This window comes from Bidens hawaiensis, unplaced genomic scaffold (assembly GCF_021521415.1).
Source record: "Bidens hawaiensis isolate Kalapana, Puna unplaced genomic scaffold, B.hawaiensis_p1.1 tig00064641_1, whole genome shotgun sequence".
In the NCBI taxonomy this organism is placed as follows: domain Eukaryota; kingdom Viridiplantae; phylum Streptophyta; class Magnoliopsida; order Asterales; family Asteraceae; genus Bidens; species Bidens hawaiensis.
This window is the reverse complement of record NW_027501527.1, coordinates 52,661-65,153: the sequence shown is the minus strand read 5'-3', so window position 1 is coordinate 65,153 and position 12,493 is coordinate 52,661. Positions and strand designations below refer to the sequence as shown.

Genomic DNA, 12,493 nt, shown 5'->3' with positions numbered 1-12,493 from the left:
TAATGAGAGATGATCTCAAACTATGAGAGAATGTTCATAAACAAGAATGTGACATGTTGAGAAATTCTATTCTGATGAAGAATGAATTGATAAAACCTATGGAAGATGAAAACAGGTAGAAAAAGTGATGAAATCTCATAAGAGATTCAATGAAACGAACGAAATTGATGAAATAATGATCAAAATCTCGAACAAAACAGAAGAATGATCAAAGATGATCAGATGAAGATGAGAAAACCGGCAAAAAAATGAAAGAAACTGGTTAGAAACGAAGAGCAGGAGTAATAACCTAGCTTTCTCTGATACCATGTGATCGCATGAAACGATAACACATAAATAGAAGAAGAAATGAAACAGGGAAGAAAACCTTATTATCATAGAATGAAAAATTACATAAGACAAAGAACAAGAAACTACATATATATATATACATATATATAGTGAAAAGATCCAATACACTAATGCTTATCGTACAAATACGTACGCGAATCCCGTTTTTCACGAATCGATCCATGAAATCACATCCAAACATCTCGGAATCGTCAATACATATCCAATCAATCATTGCTTCACCGAAAAAACAGTGATGGTTAATCAATCAATTTTTCACTTTTTTCACAAAGACGGTTTTTGAGCGTTTAACGAGCATTTAATGAGCGTTGAAGGTTTTTGTGAGCGTTTTCTGAGCGTTTTAGGTTTTTGCCTTTGTTTTTTGCCTTTGAGCATCTCGTGTACGTTAACGTACGTTAAGCATTTTCGTAGCGTAATATATATATATGTGTGTGTGTGTGTGTGTGTGTGTGTGTGTGTGTGTGTGATTGATTTCTTTTGAGAACCGCTTTGAGTTTTAAGAAATTGAAAGGACTCAACGTAGCAACTTTTTTTTTTAATTTGCTTTTACACATGAGTACCATGTAAGTATAAGTAATGTACAAAATTTTACCGTAATTTTTTACACAGCAAATCGACTTTTTACACATGTGTAACTAAAGTTTAAACTTGTGTAATCAACAAAAATACTTATTCTCTCTCCTGATTCATTTTTTAATCAAATTTAATCTCAGCCACATATTCTAACTCGTTTAATTAAATGTGTGGTCCAAAGTTGAGTTTTTAAAGTTCTTACAACTTATCAAGTTAAAGTTGAGTTTTTAAAGTTCTTACAACTTATCAAGTTCTCAAAATATCCGTCCCCTATATATATATAGGATCAAGATCATGTGAGAACTATTTTGAAATTGAGAACTTTGAGAACCATTTTAGACCACAAAAAACCCAAAACTTTAAAAAATCATAAAACAAAAAACACGCAAAAATAAAAAAAACCAAACTTCTATTTATATCCCGGTTTCATAAAAAACGTCGCGCTTTAGCTAAATTTTACACATATGTATAATATGTACATATATGTACATACATGTATTTTTTTATACACATATGTACAATTTAAAGTGAATGATAATATACATATGTGTGCATTGCGTAACTAGAGATTAAATGAAATTATACACATGTGTATAATACAATTTTTTTATGAAACTGAAATGAAAATATAAGAATTTTTGTTTTTTTTACTTTCTTAAAATTTTTTTTTTCTTGTTTTATAATTTTTTAAAATATTTTTTAGAGGATTTTTGTGGCTCAAAAGGGTTCTCAAAGTTCTTAATTTCCAATGGGTTCTCTTAGGTTTCTAACCCTATATATATATATATGGGTGAGTAAACGTACAATAATCGCTTATCGTACATTAAATACGCGACTTCCTGCACCACCGATTCTAATTGAAATCAAAACTGCTTAGTGGCATAATTGTAATTAACCTAAAAATACTTAACGCATACCCGTCAAAGTCCACCGTCACGACCATCGTCTACTGTCATGAGCACCACCCTCATCCGTCACCACCATCAATCGTTGGTCACATGTCAGTTTAGCAATTTCCAATTGAAATTGAAATTGAAATTGTTGATGAGCCTAATTAATCAATTAACCTTGAAATTGATCCAATTAATCATCAATTTGAAGCTTCCGTCGATAAATTTTGAGTTTTGATTTCTGGGTTTTGACATTGAACGTATTAACATTAAGTTTATACGTTCTGTTTATACGTATTATACATTATGTTTAAACGTTCAGAACAAAATCAATTAAACTTTAAAAGTTCAGTACAAAAAGTTTATACGTTCTGTTTATACGTTTTTAAATAATGTTGTTTATAAGTTCAGTACAAATATTGTGTTTAAACGTTCTGAAACAAAATTGAATACCTTTAAACGTTCTGACGAAAAAAGAACATCTTTAAACGTTCTAATACATTCAAAGAAGATCTGGGTGTTAAAAAAAATGAACATCTTTAAACATTCTAATACGCTCTAAGAAGTTCAGGTTGTTAAAAAAAGTTTAGAAGTTCTGATAAAGTTTAGAAGTTCTAAGAAGTTCTAGTTGTTCAGAACTTCAAAAACTAACAAAAAAAAATTAAACACCTGTAAACATGAAATTGAACACTGAAATTACTTCATATAATCTCATAATAATCAAACAATCGTCTATCGACCGTTAATTTGATCATTGATTCGATCATATGAACAAAATATGGAGCGTCTGCAACTGGGTTTCTGCAAAACTCAAAATTGATTAATTGAAACTTCAAATTGATGATTAATTGGACCAATTTCAAAATTTAATTGATCAATTAGTTCAACAATTTCAATTTCAATTGGACAATTTTATCAACTGACATGTGAGCAACGATTGATGGTTGTGTCGGAAGAAGATGGTGGTCGCGAAGGTGGATGGTGGACGGAATCGTTGAACGGCGATGGTGAAGGTGGACGGAATCGACGTGAGAAGAGGTTGACGGAGGCCCGCTCGCGTAATTGTGATTTTAGGATTAGGATGGTTATTGAAGATTGACGTTCCAGAACGTCGCATACCTATTGTACGATAAAGGATTTTCGTATTCTATCATTGATCTATATATATACACACACATCACATATCCAGCACATATTTTTTGGGCGTATATGTATTGTAGCATATAACTTGGGCGTATATGTGTGATGGGAAACATATAAGGCATACACGGTTACATAAACCATTTAACATTCTAACTACCGTGATCTTTTCCCATAGTTATGAATTCATAACTAAGAACACCTTGTTTGCATTCACATTTTGATGTCCAAGTTGTTTGAAGTTGTAACAAGCTTGGTTCTTCCAAGCATCTTACTTCCATAATTCCATCTAATTTTTTTTCTTTATTGTAACTCACTTAGTAATACTGACTTTTTGTATGCACATCAAATTAATAATAAGCACTGTTGGCACATAAGTAAGGGCTACATGGCATCCTAGTGTTATGTTTGTGTTATTTTTATTCAAACTCTGTTTTATGTATGAATTTAGTACTTTCGGGTACAAATGATGTTTATGTTTTGAGGCGCTTCGACAACAATTGAATGAAATTTATGTGTTTATGAATGTGCAAATCTAACCACTGAAACCCGTTTAGAGGCATTTCGTCTATAAGCGTTCATCATAACCGGCGTCTTCATTGATGTGTAAAGCCATGCATGATAGTTTACACTAACTGTGTCAAAACGATCACGGATTCATTGATGAAACTTGATTCCATCAGAGATGTTTCGGCACTGTCCGTCTTTCCAGTATTATGCATATATTACATGCCTTGATTACTCTATTTAACTTCCCAAGTTTTAAGAAGGAACAAATCGCTCTGATACCAAATATAAGTTTTGCTAACATACAAATACTCGAATGTGTAGATGAAAAATTGCGAGAGTTTAGTAACAAACACACACTTTTTATATATATAAATATGGTGGGGATTACACAGTTGTTATAGGCATAGTGAAAAGCCGTTAACTGGAGCCTTTTTTAACTGCCATTTACACCGATTTAACGCCATTAACTAGCTTATACTGCATTGTTTAGCCTTAGGTTGACCGAGACATTCGTTACATTATTAATACATAGGCATCAGTAATATTTTTTTTGTTTAGTATGCTAAGTTTAAATGTCAACGTGGTATGATACTGATGCTCGATATAAAATTCTTCATTTCTAATACCAAGCTACTAACCAAAACCAAGTTTTCTAACTCTTTAAATCACTTAAACATTTCATTCTTCTCAATTACTCAACTTTAATTAGAGATTTCATTATTATGAAATTGTTTAATAAATGTTAGAAATTATGCATAAGGGTTGTTTCTTAGCTTTTTAATGATTTTATTATGAGGCTAAGTCTGACTCAGCTAGAGATAAAGTATGTTTGGTTATATCTTTTAATGGTTCATGAAGCCCTTAATGGTTTAGTTTCATAAGTATTGTGAACCATTTTATGGTTACATCTTAATCAAGTCGTAATGGTTTAGCACTTAATTTCCAAACATCCCCTGAGTGAACCACATAAATTTTGATTACATTTAAAGATTATTATTGATTTATTTATTTTATTTTGATGTAAGCTTAGTGATTATGAAACACAGTTATTATTTATTCCACTATTATGTCTGATTTTAAATTAACTTAAAATATTAATCATTATATAGTAATTAGGATTATAAATGCTCTATTACAGTCGCTAAGTTTTTTATTCAAATTAGCATTTAAAAAATTCTAAAATTGAAACACCTAATAAACGTTGAGCGAATTTGAAAATAATTTATATATTTTTTATGATTTTGATGAGCCATTCGAAAAATTAGTTATTACTGTATGATGTTTTTCTGAACCATTGTCTGTTGACATAAGACTTAAAATATATGCTTAGTCATTGTTGTTATCGAACTATCTATACTTAAAATTGGTTGTGTACTAAACACATACACATGCACATTTAATTTCTTTGATTAGTCGCCTTCACACCACAAATATGACAACCTTAGCAACTAGCAATTACTGTAAGTGATTTGATAAATATGATCACAAGCTACCTAACTATCACCTACTTAAGGCCATTAACGCGCAATAATTTCTCTTACCCTACAAAAAGATAATCAACAGCTAGCTTGCGAGTTGGGACAAGACTTTGTGATTCTCGTATAAATTGTCCATACGTATAGAAACAATAACACGTTTTTTGTTATTGAAATGAAGGTTTTGCAATGCTTGTTTTTTGTAAGTATTTATGACTTCAAGGCTTTATAGTTAATTATCTAGATAACTTCGTTTTTGGTCCATATGGTTTTTTAAATTATCAATTTTAGTCAAAATAGTTTAATTTAGCCTTTTTTGACAATAGTTTTATAATTTAACTCTCAATTTTAGTCTAAACCTTAACTCATCCACCAGATCTTAGTTAACCTAACGTGAGGGGCTTTTTTTTTATTGTCATTTTAAGCTGTGAGATTTTTTTTAACCTATCATTTTTAATAACAGAAGTAAACATTTTTCCCCATATTTTTGTCGTCATATGTAGTAATATCAGCAGCATAGATGTGAAAACACAAAACTTAATTAAAGGAAAAAAAAACATAACTCTAAACACACAAAGTTCATGTGTTTTAACCAAGGTTGTAAAAGTCGTTAGCGGATCTTAGGCAGGCGATTGAGGAGTTGAGTGTATTCGGAGTACTCGGGAAGTACTCGGACATGGTAAATATAACAAAATAGTTAAAGATCAACATAAATAAGAGAAATATATTTTTAATTAATAAATAATTCTAAAAATTGTTATTCACTAGGTAATAATATGATATTTATTCTTTAATATCAAATAAATACGAGTTATGTTTTATTTTTTTAAACCAAAATCGGTCCAAGTTCACCGACTAGTTGCGATTATGACTGAGGTTGATCACCTTTAATCAATCCTTAGTAACTAAGCGGAATTAAAGAAACTCGTATCAACGACATACCTTGTAGCGAGTACTCGGGGAATATAAGGCCTTGAAAGCCTACTTCTACAACATTGGTTTTAACAGTGTGCAACCACTTCAAAAGGCACTAAACAGCATTTTATAGTAATGCAAAACCAAAATAAATAAATAAATAAATAAATAATAAAAACTCAGACCTTTTGCCTGACACTACATATCGGATTGCTCTCAAAATTATAGATATTTTTCACTATAACTTTGATCATCCTAATGATGGCTTTATGGTGTCATAATGTCTGGGGACACCACCCCCTAAGCATTATGGATGACTTTTTGAATAAGGCGTTTCCTATAATTTTTTTTCGAATGGTGATTTTCACAGTTAGCTATCTCACTGCGAGAACACGTCGCGCCCCGCCACCCCACTCAGACTATCCCCATCAACAATCTCAATCTCACATTATAAAATTTATTTCTCTCTCCTCAATCTACATAATTTAATTCACCCCAATCTTTTACACACATTCACAACCCATCCCAAGTTAAAAAAGTATTTTTTTAACGAAGTTCGTTTTAAATAAAATTTATGTCGGAATGCTCATAAAATTTTTTTAAGAAATATCGTGTATTTAATTATTTTTTTTAGTTCGGATATTAAAAGTTAATTGAATAATTAAGTTATTGGGGGTTAGTTTGGATTGCAATCTGGGTTTGCTCTACCAACCCAGATTGCCAATCTAGATTGGTAAATTTTCTTTTTCAATTTTTTTTTTAACTTTGGGCCCACCAATCTCATTATGGGATTGCCAATGGGAGTAGTCTCAGGCATCCGAGTTTGTCTTGGCGTTCCCGGTAAAAACCAGTTGGCTCACCCCGCCCGAAGGCATGACAGGTTTAAATGCTCTGTTAAAATCCGGTCGGAATCAGGATTCGAACCCAAGACATCCGGATCATCCATCATGTTTCTGGCCATTGGGGCAAACCCATATTTAAAAATGTAATGAATTATTATTTAAAAACAAAAAAATGTAAAAGTCATTGAGCGCCACGTGGCGCATGACGCCCATGAATGGTGACTACACCCTTTTTTTGTAAAAAATAATAACTCTGATTGGACGCCACGTAAAACATAACGCTCATGGATGGGCCATTATAACTACACATGGTCTTAGTTATACTAACTTGCTTTTCTTTTCTAACCGAAGCTGAATCATCCGAATCAAAGAAACTAAGTTGTCTTCCCCATAAAAATACGTAACTCAGGCAACATTTTTTGCTTAGTAGCTGAAAGTCTGCACCTATAATCATCTGTGAAGCATCAACATTAAGATGCTCATTTTTGGACATCTTTATTTTTTTCATTCTTAAGAGTGACAAAAAAAAAGGTCCCTCTTTTAAAAAAAGGTTAACGTTAACTAACGTTCAGGTGGATGAAGTTAAGTGCCATGACGAAATTTGGTAGCACAATACCAATATACATATACAACTACTAGTAGGTACCCGCGTGATGCGGCGGCGACGAAAATTTGAAACTCAGAACTCATTTCTGTTGAATACGTTGAATGCCAAATTATTCGAATTTGAAGAATTTATAACTGTGTGAATTAGACTCAAATTTGAATTAAAAAAAATCAAATTGAGTCAAATTCAGTTTTATTTGGCTTGGGAAATAATAACATCAAAAGAAAAAGAAAAAGAGAAAAAGAAAACTAAATTACCATTTTCATGAACTTTTAACAATCAAAATAAATAACGATCTAAACTTTACACCACAACCAAAAACGTGCAAGATGAAACAACATTAAAACACCAACCCATTAGAAAAACAACCAAACGCACAACAGACAACCGTAAAAGCTATTAGCAACCCGAAAACTATTACTAAAACTATTATCATTTTAACCCTTTATTCAAACTATTAAAAAAATACCAAACACAAACAACACAAAATTGCATTTGTTACTATATCAAACCCAATCTCGCACTGAATTTTAGAGTCTTTCCTCAAGCCAAAATACCTTTGGAGACAATAAGATTTTGTTTCTTGTTTTTGAGTTTCACGATTCCAAGCCTACCAACATCAAGATCCCAATTAGTAACTATAAGAGTTTATACAAGAATTTTTTTTTTTATTGGAATTTCATTATATAGAAACATAGATATTTCATCAACATAGCAGGTAGGCGGGCAACAAGCTGCGCCGCCAACCCTTTCTGAATTGCAAACCCTAACCTGCTAAAGACATTCCCCTGCCCCTTTGGAGTTGACACATTGCTATGCACAACCCGTTGGACCCTGGTTAGGAAACGGATAGCTTCCGGTACCAAGGAGCCAAAGGTATCAAACGTGTTAATTTTTTATTTAACGTACAAGAATAAATCCTCCTAATTAGAGATGTTCAAAACGGTTTGGGACTAGGAACCGGATCCGGTTCCTAACCGGTTCCTATATTCAAAACTTCCTTATAAACCGGTTCCAGGCTCGAACCGGTTAGGGAACCGAACCGGTTCTCCCACCCTCGGACCCCTAACCTATGGAACCGGTTCTTACCGGTTCCTAAACCGGTTCCTGTACCGTAACCGGTTCCAACCGGTTACGGTGTAAAAAAATTTTTTTTTTTTCGTTTTTCGTTTGCGATTTGGATTCTAAACTACGATTCGTATTTGTATAGCATGAAAAATAAACAAAACAATTAACATAAAATTCATTTTATTTACTTTAAGAAGTTCAAAAAAAAAAGGTTACATGTTTTAAAATCTTCAAAAAACAAACTAACAAAACATTAAACTTATAAATATAAAGTTGTGACATATTATTTCTAGAAAAGCCTTCTTGTTCGTCGTAATTATTGAGCGGCGACTTCTTCCTCGGAATTACTTGTAGAAATGCCTTCTTGTTCGTCGTGCACTCGAACATCAAGTGGTGTTTCATCTTCGAGAGTGGTTACGTGTTGAATACGATCGATTGAGTCCAAGTGATCCTTTAAGCAAATGCACATCTCCACCGACTCCGAATTTAGTCTTGTTCTTCTCACCGATATTACCCTGCCACTAAGAGAAAAAGCGGATTCCGAAGCTACCGTAGAAGCTTGGACGGTTAGTAAATCACGGGCCATGATGGCAAGAATCGGAAACTCGGTTTCCTTTACCTTCCACTAAGCCAAAACATCAAAAGTGCCATATTCCTCTTCGGATAAACCGGTAGAGTAATCATTTGCACTATACCTTCATAGTATGCTTGAAGGGGTGTTACCCCTTTGTTTTTTAGCCGTTACGTTGCGAACGGTGTTCATAAGGCTAATCATGGGATCTCGTACTCTAGTAGCACTTGAACTTGATGAAGACCCCCCCGGCATAGGCATGTGTATGTTTGACCCATATTTATTTAAATAAAAGTCATACATAAACTTAAAATTCAAGTTAAAATAATTTTTTGCCTCTGTTGAAAAGTTTGGGTCAATTTCATGCATATCTAAGGCTGAAAAAATTTCGTCTATCACATATTCAACCCCCGTAACATTTAACATTGGGTTTAAAGCGGCGGCGCAAGTAAAAACCGGTGGCAATTCAAGAAAGTATTTTTTTAATTTAAACTTCATTGGTAATATGATGTTTGAAAACATTGGACTTTTATTTTCAAATTCTTTAAGATTGTTAACCATTAAAAATAACTTCGAAAGAACCAAGGGACTTGTCGGATAATACGTTCCCGATAGTTTCGTAGTTGATGTTCTAAAAACTTCAAGAAAAGTCGATAAGTCATTGATAATTTCCCATTTCTCATTTGAAAAGGGGATTTCCAAATCATTCTCGGCAAGACTAGAATGAAACATTTGTAAAGTTTCTCTTTGTTCCAAAGCACTTTGAAACATTATGCAAGTGGAATTCCATCGATGGGGTACATCCCAATTAGCTCCCAAAGCTTTTCTTCCCGTATCTTTACAAAATTTTCTATAATCCATTTGTCTTTTTTTACTTTTCTTAAAAACTCCATGTATCATTAGTCTAAAATCGTTTATAACCGATGTAACCTCATCCGAAGCAAGTCCGTCTTGCACGATTAAATTAATGATATGTGCAACACACCTTGAGTGAAAAAATACACCATTGCAAATCGGCGTATATTTTAATTTTAATTTATCAACCGCCGATGTATTATTCGACGCGTTATCAAATGCCATTGAAAATATTTTATTTTCTAGTTTATAAGTTTTTATAACATAATCTAAAATTTCAAACAAATTATCTCCCGTATGTAGATACTCAAAGAGTTCGAAAGCAATGGTGCGTTTCATCATTTCCCACGATGACGGGTTTACCCAATGAGAGGTGACACAAAGATAAGATTCGGGTAGACCATGTGGAGCCGACCAAACATCACTAGTTAAATTTATTCCCGTATTTATATTTTCAAAATATGCAATTAGTACCTCTTTGGCCTTCTTCCACAATTTTAAACAATAACGTTTAAGAGTATGACGACTTACGTGAGTGTATTGTGGTTGAAGCGTATCTCGAATCATGGCGGTTAAGCGAGGGTTGTCGAAGTGGCTAAACGGCAAAGCTTCTTGAATCACAAACTTCGCCATACGATCTTGAACTCGATCAATTTGGTATGTAAATATTCCGCCTTCACTATCCATTTGCGTTTGTTGCGAATCAACGTTCTTTTTCAACGCCTTGCAATACGGTTTTTCGATGTGTTTCTTCAAATTTGAATTCGAAAGTGGGTTTAAATAAACCCCACAAAACTTGCACCGAGCCTTCAATGAATGGTCACTCAATTCAACCAAATCCCAATTGCACCAAATCTCTTGATTACGATTATGAGGTACAATACGAACGAAACTTGGTTCGGCGTTGGAACCTTGACCAACGATGATTGTAAGGCAGCCATAACAACAAATATGAATATAGAAGAAAAGAAAACAAGAGATTAGAGAACTCAAAACGTTGTAATAGTGTTTTTTTGTATTTTTTTGCGTTCGGGTTTGCGTTTTGAGTGTTGTGATGAACCCATGACACCAAATACCTATTTATACTAGTAGTGGGGTGCTTGGGGGAGCCAAAAAACGGCTATTTTTGACCCCAACGGTCAAAAAACGGCAAAAAAAAACGATTTCCAACGGCTTAATCGATCCAACGGCTAGAACCGGTTCCTAACCGGTTCCGGTTCGGTTCCGGTTCCTACCCGCCCCCACTCAGAAATGCAAGAACCGGTCACGGATCATCGGGTTGAATCAGATAGGGTCCGGTTCCTACCAAAAACGGGTAGGAACCGGTTCGGTTCCGGTTCGGGTCCACCGGTTCGGTTCCAAGAACCGGTTTTTTTGATCAACTCTACTCCTAATAAATAAAATATAAGTAGCCAAAAACAACCTTTTAATTTTCTATTTAACATACAAGTTTACATGTAGGGATGAGATCGGTACCAAGGTACCGAAATCCCGGTCCCGAAAATTACATATATGTGGTACCGATCCCGGTCCCGAAAATAACGGTTCGGTACCGGTATTTCGGTATGGTACCGGTTTGGTACCGAATTTCCAAATTGTCATTACTAAGCACATTAATTCCCTCTAAGTCGATCGATAACATGATGTTTCATGAGTAACTAAGTTAATGATTTGAGTGCTAAGCATTACAGAACAGGTGTTCATATTTCAGCCTTGATGACCTCACAGGTTTGATCCTTCTGTGCCTTTGTAAAACCCTGCAAGTAAAAAAGCTATAAATGAAAAGTACAACAGTGCAGGTTTGTAATGAACAACAAACATGAAAACTTGCATACCTTTATCGTCTCGAATAACGCCTTAGCATTCTTGTCATTCTTGAAATGATCACGAACAGGCTGCATTTCATGGTAACTATGAGTATCTTTGAAGTAAAATGTATAGATGATATAAACTGAAAAAACAATTTAAATAGCAGACCTGCAATATCGTGTTTAAGGCCTTTGATAGAGCAGGTTTTAAGTCTGCAGGAGGCAGATCCCCCTTTCCATAATCAGCAGCGAGTTCTTCAAAGCTTGAATAGGTCCTGATTATAAACCGTTTTCATACAACAAGTAAATAAAATAATAAGCATGAATCATTATAAAACGTAAAATATATGTTTTAGAAATCTTCCTAAGATCAAGCATTTTCCATCAAAAATAGCAAGAAATGATTCTACATGCATATAAAATAAAATGACCAAAATACCCTTAGACCATTAGATCGGTACCGTTGCAGATGTTGCAGCATCTCTTACATATGAAACCGCTTCTCGAAGCATTTAACCGTACACGTGTAGTAATACCATTAGACCGTTAGACCCCACACCACACATATGTGAGTGAAAACGAGAAACACCGGACTCAACCGGTACTCCCGAAAAATTATGACTTTTGTGAATTGTGGTTTGAATCTGCTTGCTGACAGACTTTGTATCTTGGATTGCATGGTGAATAATTGATGATACGTTTGTGTTTCTGGTCTATTTCTGATTCTATGAACAAGTATTTTGAATCTAGTTTTCAGAAAGTCGAGAATCTTAATTTTTGGACATTGTTTGAATACTTTTTATTAATTTATAAAATCGGGTTGCAAACCTGATTTAGAGGTAAAGTTTCTGAGTTGTGTTATAAATTTCATAACTTGATGTTGAAAAT

The 12,493-nt window shown here is 33.8% G+C and overlaps 1 long non-coding RNA gene across 1 annotated transcript; it reads right to left on the bottom strand.

The window, feature by feature from the left end:
• Positions 1 to 11,385: 11,385 nt before the first annotated feature.
• On the bottom strand, positions 11,386 to 12,111 carry LOC143604287 (uncharacterized). The gene is made up of 3 exons (XR_013148258.1): positions 11,775 to 12,111; positions 11,633 to 11,692; positions 11,386 to 11,554 (listed from the first exon to the last, which is right to left on the bottom strand). It is a non-coding gene; the product is annotated as an uncharacterized LOC143604287 (long non-coding RNA).
• Positions 12,112 to 12,493: the final 382 nt, after the last annotated feature.